Raw genomic sequence first — 9,072 nt, forward strand, 5'->3', positions numbered from 1 at the left:
AATTTGGCTTTCAGTTCTTTTGCAATCTCTTCAAAGGGGTTGTTGCCCTTCTCGAGGATTATGACAGTTGTGCCTCTCTGCCATCTCCTTCTGTCATTTTCTTTTATTTTTTCTTCTTTCTGCAGGTCTTTCTCATTGTTTGTATAGATGGTTACGTATGTATTTTGGCCATAAAAAATGGCCTCAACCATTTTTTTAAACCTGTGAATTTCCATTCCTTCTATTTTATGGATTGTCACTTTATCATCATCTATAGTTTCCTGTCGCAGTTCTATTAAACGATCCCAAAGTTCCTTCTCACTAGTTCCCTGGTTTATTCTAATGATCTTTTGATTTGTGATTTCTTGTGATCTTCACTGCTGTGCGGTTGTACACCTCAAAATTGGCTTCCGTGTCGATGATTTCTCGATATCGCTCTTTAAACAGCGCCTCGATGCTCGTACACATTTCTAATTCGTTTGCACATACTAAAATGACTTTAACCGTTGCCTCTTTTGTTTTGAGGGGGTTACCTACTTTTATTTCGGTGTTCAGATAAACACTGTCCTTCCAGTCCCTTTGAGGTTCCGTGTTCCATACATCGTAAGATGTTAGTTTTCCTGTGTCAAGTAGATCTCTTTCACCTTGCTGAGTCCACACTGAAGTTTGTGTACCTTCATCTACCTTCTCCCTTTTTTTATTAGGAAACTATTAAAGTTCTTGTAGAGTTCCCTTTCCACTTTACTGGCCGCTTGATTGATAGTCTGTGCTAGCCCTTTTACTTGTTTGTAGACATTTTTATTTGCTCGTCCGAACTCTACTAATTCGTTTATGTTTTGCAATAATTCTGTAATATTTTATTGCATCCTTTGTTGTGCTTCCATCTTGTGGCATTCTCTTTCGGGTTTTGGAGATGTTTCTGTAAGCGATACATCCGTACGTTTGCTCTTATCCATTATACTTGTGAGAAAAACGACTCGCCGATGCGTTTGAAACTCTCCTTACAACATCAGGTGAATTAACGGTTCCTCCTATTGATCTTCTGCGTTATTCAAGGTCTTCAAGTCTTAGTAGTAGTTTACGTTAATCTTCGTCAATACTTTGGCTACATAGTTCGGTGTTAGTGCTACTTAGTTTCTTGGATTCTGTGTTCCGTAATGGTAGATTGTCCCCCCCAGAATCCGTGGAATAGCCCTCCATAGCGGAGGAGTGGGATTCCCCAGTATAGCACATACCATTGTGTTACAGCGTTACTCGTACGCCACCATTCGCCCCCGGACTATAAGCAATCGAATGACCTCGGTTTGTCGCGCTGTTTCTCGTGCTCGTGCGTCGACGCGTACTTCGGAGAAAATCGTCTGGCTCTCCGAAGTTTCTGACGAATTCGAGATGATTGGATGGTTGCTGGTATAATATAAAGGAGGATTGTTTGGCGCGGAGAATTTATAAATCAAGCAACGTACCGCAAAATTTACTCACACTGGGCACAGTATTTTATGTTTGCTTGTCTTGTTGGTGTTCGTAGTGGTTGTAAAATCTTTTATTTCATGCATCAAGAGATACTATTTGTTATAAAATTGACCAAATCAAATTAGTGTTAAAGAAGAATGGAGTGCTGGCTTAAAGGTGTTGCAAAAAATGTGATTCGTTTGAATGATGCGTCAGATCAAGGTGATATGAAGGCGTCAAGTTCTAGTTTTATGGTCTCAAGTTCAAGTAGTAAAACATCTAATAACACACTGAAGGTGAAAAAAACGAAAGTATGACGAATCATACCTTAATCTCGGATTTGTTGATTCTAACGGCTCACCTCTTTGTATGTTGTGCAGGAAACTCCTTCTTAATAGTTCGATGGTACCTGCTAAGATGCGCTGACATTTAGGAACTGTACATCCCGACTTCAAAAACAAAAGTAAAGAATTTTTTCTACGTAAAAAAGAACAATTAATAAGAAGCCAAACAACTATGACGTATGCGACTCAGACTGTGAATGAAAAGGCCACGGAGGCATCGTATTTGGTTAGTTACCGCAGTGCCCAAGCAGGAGAAGCGCACACTATAGCTGAAAAGCTAATAAAACCATGTGTGGTAGACATAACAAAATGTAGGCTCGACGAAAAATCTGTAAAGCATCTTTCTACAGTACCGCTTTCGAACGATACAGGTACGCGCCGAATTGGGGATATCTCAGCAAACATAAAACAAGAACTGGTTTCACGGCTTCAAAATAACAAATAAAAGGGTAAAATTTTGAGAAGGCTTTTTGAACTAAGAACAGAATTAGAAACTTTTCTAGACTAGACTAGCATTTTTAGCAGACATATTTGGAAAACTTAACCAATTAAATCTGCCACTACAAGGAAAACAGACAACAGTTTTATGTTATGCGAACAACAAAATAACTGCCTTTAAAAGAAAATTAGATTTTTGGAGTACTTATTTTGGTAAGAGAGAAATCGGAAGCTTTTTATTGCTAAGTTAGTTGCTTAGCCACCATAGTCTTAGTCATACAGAAATAGTTCAAAATGAAATATTTGTTGGATTGGTGCAATATCTCAATTATCTGCAAGGGACTTTTGAATCTTACTTTCCTGAAGAACAGATACAAAACTGAAAATAAACTCATGGATTTAAAACCCTTTTTCATCTAAATGCAGAAGCCTGAAAATATGTCAAATCAGATCAATGAATCATTTCTAGAAATGACATCGGATACAAGCATGGAATCATTGTTCAAAACAGTTTTACTAAATGATTTTTGGTGCAGGTTTCGTGATGAATATCCACAATTTGCCACAGAAGCTTTGAATGTTCTTCTGCCGTTCCCAACAACGTATTTGTGTGAAACGGGATTTTCAGCATATACAGCTACAAAAACAAAATACCGCAATAGACTGGATGCCGAACCAGACATGAGAATTCAAAATTCTTCTATCAAGCCTGACATTACCCAGTTGATGAGGAATAAAAAACAATTACATGCCTCGCATTAAATGAACTTAGTGTTATCATTTGCTTACTAACTCACTACTTACTGAATCTATCTTTTTTTGTATGATTATTAATAAACAATTCACTTATAACTGCTTTTGCTTTTAGTTTAGAGTCTAGGGTTCCGTTAAAGATTTATTTTTTTAAATGGGTTCCGTCACGAAAAAAGTTTGAGCAACATTATTCTATTGAATAGCAATACCACGAAGAACGTTCTAGCTGGAAAGGAAAAGCAGTGAGAGCAAGTATGAGACAAGGATGGAAATAGAGTCGAGAGTCAGTATTTTCTACGTATTTCGAGAGCAGGAATATTTCAATATATAAGCGGGATCGTGAGGCAGAGCAAGGCAATTCAATTCGACGGGACGACGAGACAACGAATACAATTCAATTCAGTTCGGAGCTTAATACAAGCCAATATTTCATGCGCCATAGTGTTTTAGAGTTTAGTTGCGCCGACACAAATTTACGTTTACTGCGCAACAATTTGATACTGAAAATATTACTTTGTCAAATTGATATCAGGAAATTCTTCGAAAGAGGTAAGTCAACACAAAACAAAACCTAATATGACTATTTGATTTCTTAATTCAAACCACAAAGTTAACAAATTTTGAATATAGCAATATTACTTTAACTGATAAGTCCGAAGTAAATGATATTTGAATGTAATGTTATTATATTTATTTTGATCTCTTTTTTCCGTATTTTCATGCTATGCCTAAACACCGTAATAGAAATTTTGTGTATCCATTTTTTACGGACAACACGCGAAAAAAGAAAAAAATGTCGGAAAAGTAGCAGTGGAAGTGATGAAAATAACAGCTATAATAAAACTACTCATTTAATGTCAAGATCATTACATGCTAACATTGGACAAGCGTCACATTCTCCAGAAGCTGTTATATATCTGTTGCCGACTATTCTTCTCCATCGACGTCCCAACAAACTTATGACATCAACGTCGATCCTGAAATTATAGTGGACGATGGATATCATGGAAATGATCTGGGTCGTCATGTTGGGTTGGCTACCCAGGTATCGACGGAAAAGAAGAGCGAGTTGGATAATAATTAGCCATGGTGCATCATGGAGGAATTTTGGGATCATTTATGGTCAGGCCACATATAAAAAATATGCATGGAGACTGCCGAAAGTATGCAACGACCAACCTTCATCTAACAGAGACAAATGATGCAAAAAATTTTCTTGAAAATGTTCCTGTAGACATCTAACTGCAAAATGGACACCAAAAAGAAATCGATGAAAACAGACAAATATTGTCATCAATTATTTCTTGTATAGTATTTTGCGGTACACATGATATGCCTATTAGGAGAAAACAAACAGATGAGGGTGTTTTAGTAGATTTATTGAAGTTGAGAATCAATTCAGGGGATGATAAATTAAAGAGTCACCTAGGAAAGTGCCGTCGCAATACAGTTTACACATCTCCAAAAATACAAAACGAATTGATAAATTTATGTGACGAAGTTATTAAGGAGAATATAATAAGTGAGGTTCAGAAGACCATGGCTTACTCAGTCTTAGCTGATGAAACAGCAGACCTAGCTGGGAAAGAACAGCTGTCAATAGAGATGCGATTATACGACGAAAGCAAAAGGAAAATCAGAGAAGAATTTGTAGAGTTCATTGAACTAAAAGCACAAAATGCTTCAGCAATTGCCGAAGCAATTGACAATTTCTTGATTAAAGCAATTGACAATTTGTTGATTAGTTCTAACCTCCCAATCAAAGATTGCGAAAGGTGTGGATTCGATGGCTGTTTTACAATGGCTGGGAAAGAGGGTGGCGTACAAGCCATTTTGAGAAAAAATATTCTCGTGCTTTATATTTTTATTTTTCAAGTCACAAACTTAACCTTGTTGTGAATGATGCGAACGAAATGCCAGAAATTAGAAATACTTTTGCCACTGTAAAAGATGTTATAAAGTTTTTCAGAGAATCGTCTACACGTCGAAATTACGCTCCAAACCTATCACGCATGTGTAAGACGAGATGATCCGAAAAATACAAATCATTCAGAAAGTTTTCTCAAAATTTCCCAGAGCTTAAGAAATCTCTAGAAACGTTATCCGTAGAGGAAATATATGCCACCGGAAAATCTGCATATCAGTTGCATTCAGCCGTTACAAAACAAGTGTTTATTATTGCTCCACAAACAATAGCCAAATATTCAGCAGTTTTAAAACCAGTAGTTAGCGCACTGCAAGCTAAATCGATCGACATGATCTCGGTGGGAGAACACATCTAAAATATCAAAGATATTCTCAGAAATGACCACGAGTTTCCTGATAGAGTAATGAGTAATTAAATGCTTCAAAAAGCGCGAGTTGTTGCAATGGATTTGAACATAGAAATGTCGGTTCCACGTCTTGCTCAGAAGCAAACACATAGAAGTAATCCGCCATCAGACAATGATAACGAATATTGGCGGCGTGAGTGCTTAATCAATAATATTGTTGATTATTTTAAGTGGGTTACAAATCTTAATGAAAAAAAACAATGCTAAGAATCTCATTTATTTTATTTAAATTATTACAGCTAAGGCAACCACCAACACTCACATTTACAGATTTTTGCGTCTTGATTTTTTAACTGCAGAATCACGGATAAATTCTCAATGTATTAACAGAAACAACTCTGACTACTATCAACAACTGAATAGTTTTCCTTCCTCAATGAAGATCAATGATAGTTTTAAGCATGTTTCAAGGCAGAACATGATCTTTCAGTAGTACACTTTGAAATAGAAAGTTGAAACAAACAATTTAATGCAATGCAAAAAATACTTTTTTTACACTTAATTTGCCTTGAATTTTGCCGCCCTAGGCCATAGACTATATCTTCTTTACGGTAAGTCCGCCACTGTGTACAATATTTTTTAAACTTACCACTTTCAATAAAAGTTGCTATAATGTGAGATGGACAAGTTCCATGCATTTTTATGCTCCCTCCAGTTTTTGTAATATCTTTTTAAATACTTTCCAGTAAAACCTACAATAAACAAATCTTCTTAATACAAATACAAATAGGTTTTTAAAACTATCATTGTAGTAAATTTGTCCATGATGTCAATTTTGTTAATAATTAATAATATTAATAATTATACCACTTATATAATAATAATTAAAATAAGTGGGCCGATTTAGTTCGCCTTTTATATTTTTAAATTTTACCTTTCGAGTTCTGTTGCAATTATAATATTAAATCTTAGAATTTGTCAGAGTTGTTTTAAAAAATACATATGCACAGGGGCAAGGAAGGTGTTTTGTTTCCAAGCATATTCATCGATTCTCTGTTGTCAAGCTTACACGCATTTTCAAAAGAGAAAATTTTCAGCTATAATTAACACAAGATGTGAAAACCACAACACTGTCAAAGTCCTAATTAAATATTTGCACCAAATATGCTATTTACTAATAAGTACGAATTGTACTTAACGATTACGTAAGCAGCTCCAGACGAGAAGGAAGTCTCACACATAATTTCCTCCACACATAATTCCTCCACATATAATAATATTAATTTATTGATGTTAGATTTTGGGTTAAACATTAAAAGTAGAAATAGATATATGTTATTCTAAGCTCAAAAATAAGGTCTTGAAAGCAAAAAAGTTATTAACATTCTTATTCCTAAAACCGGTTCAAAAAATTTGAAATGGTAACACGGCATTTGTGAAGTTTTATTTTCTCTATCTGTTCTATAGTGTTTGGCTGAAAAAAGACGTATTTGAGTATTTTTGTGGACCATTGCGATAGCTGGTCGACCATTGCGATAGTGCTGTTTTCCCGCACCATGGGAAAAAGGCGATTTAAGCCGATCTTTTCACAAGTTCACTCATATAATATTATTATGAAAATGTAAATACGTTAATTATTCTGCTAGTTTTTGTACAATTTTATTAGTATTCTGTAGTTAAAGTTGATTCGTAGGGTTTCTTTAGGGTTCTACTTACGTTTGGTTTATTATTTTCATCTATAGTGTTTAGTTTTTAAGTAGTTCATCTTGTTTGAGAGCCCCATTTTGGCCCCAATTTAGGTTATTTAGGTTATATTATTGTAAATCCTTGTAGTTCTAATTTTCTAGAATTTGTATACTTGCTTGCTTTGACTGTCATTATTCTCCTAAAATTATTGGTCTCTTTGGGCAAAAACAATGAAGATAATTCTAAATATTTCGAAACTGTTCCATCGGGTTTTAAAAAGGACGCGCTTCGTGACAAATCATTCAGTTTTAATTGTTTAGTCAGTTTTTACCTTGGAAACAATTAAACGACAGTCAAAGCGAGTTAGGTTAGTGTTTTTTGACGTTGACAATAAAAGTGTGTTCCCGAATTTCGTTACAATTGGTGTCAGAAGTAAAGGATATTTGGAAGCTCATTTTAGTGGATGCCTTTAACAAGAAGTCAGGCCAAGATGGAGACCGAGAAATTGATGGAGCTGCTATTAAGGAAGTTTGACGAGCAAAAAGTAGAACAAGAAGAACGAGACCGTAAACAGAAGGAAGAACAAGAACAACGAGACCGTAAACAGAAGGAAGAACAAGAAGAACGAGACCGTAAACAGAAGAAAGAACAAGAACAACGAGACCGTAAACAGAAGGAAGAACAAGAAGAACGAGACCGTAAACTGAAGGAAGAACAAGAAGAACGAGACCGCAAACAAGAAGAGCGAGACAAGAAACAGGAAGATTTACTAAAGACAATTAAATCTGACCTGAAGAAGGAAAATGAAGACCTAATAAGGACCATGAAAGATGACCTAAAGAAAGAAAATGAAGACCTGATTCGAACCATGAAAGATGACTTACTTAATTTAAATAATAATCTTAAAAAGGAGCAGGAGGAACGAGACAGAAAACAAGAGGAACGAGTTTTACAACTTAAAGAAGATCTGGAGAAGAATCAGAAACAATTAATGACTAACTTTGAAGCAACAGTAGAAGAAGAATTGGGGCAAGTACAGAAAAAGATCCAAGAACTAGAGATGAAAGTAAAACGGACTCCTCTTCATCCCGATCCTGGAATGCAAACAATGATGAAAGTAAAGCCACCAAAATTCGACGGCAAAGAAGCTTGGAGTACCTATTTGAATCAATTTGAGGCTGCTGCTAGGGGAAATCGCTGGGATAACGAAGAAAAGGCAATCAATCTTAAGCTAAGCCTTAGAGGAGAAGCTACAGAAATATTAAGAATGGTGCCATCTGAGGATCAGCTCAATTTCGACGTACTGGTGCGTACCTTAGAGATGAGATACGGTGAAGCCCATCTACAACAAGTGTACCAGGCTCAATTGAAATCTAGAAGACAACAACCCGAGGAAGGACTCCAACAGTTTGAGGCCGATGTTGCTCGATTAGTAAATCTGGCTTACCCTTCAGCCCCAACAGAGTTCCGAGAACAAATTTCTATAAATTGTTTTATTGACGGAGTTCGAGATCCAGATACTAACCACGCTCTAAGGATGGCTCATCATAAAAGTATATCAGAAGCTTTGGCCCATGGACTAGAGTATGAGGCAGCTTTTCAAGCAACTAGAAGGCAGACACGAATAAGACAAATCAGAACTTCGGAAAGTGATCTCGAAGACCGCCTAAAGAAGCTTGAATCATTATTAGCGAGGAAACCTAAAAGACCATTGCAATGCTGGAATTGCAATGAGGAGGGGCACCTTAAACGTCAATGCCCCAAGCCTTTAAGAGATCCAAGGAACCAGGAAAACTTCAACTTTAAGCTGGCTGGGTGCTACCAAGCCCCACGTATAAAACTAAACCGGCTGCCACATCCTGGAGAGAGCTTGGTAGTACCGGGAAAAATATGCGGCCGTGAATGTGAGATGGTAGTGGATACAGGATCAAGTCATACTATCGTGAAGCCGAACATCGTAGCACACTGTAGGCTCTCAGCACCACCCAATTTAATTCTGGAGTCTGCAAATGGAAAAAGGATCCCGATTCTTGGATTGCACGAAGCTACAGTCACCATTGGCTTAACAACATTCCAACAGCCAGTACTAGTGGCAGAAATCATGGATGATGTCATATTAGGATTAGATGTTATGAATGCTCAGCAGTTTA

Source organism: Anthonomus grandis, chromosome 22 (genome assembly GCF_022605725.1).
Source record: "Anthonomus grandis grandis chromosome 22, icAntGran1.3, whole genome shotgun sequence".
NCBI classification, from domain to species: domain Eukaryota; kingdom Metazoa; phylum Arthropoda; class Insecta; order Coleoptera; family Curculionidae; genus Anthonomus; species Anthonomus grandis.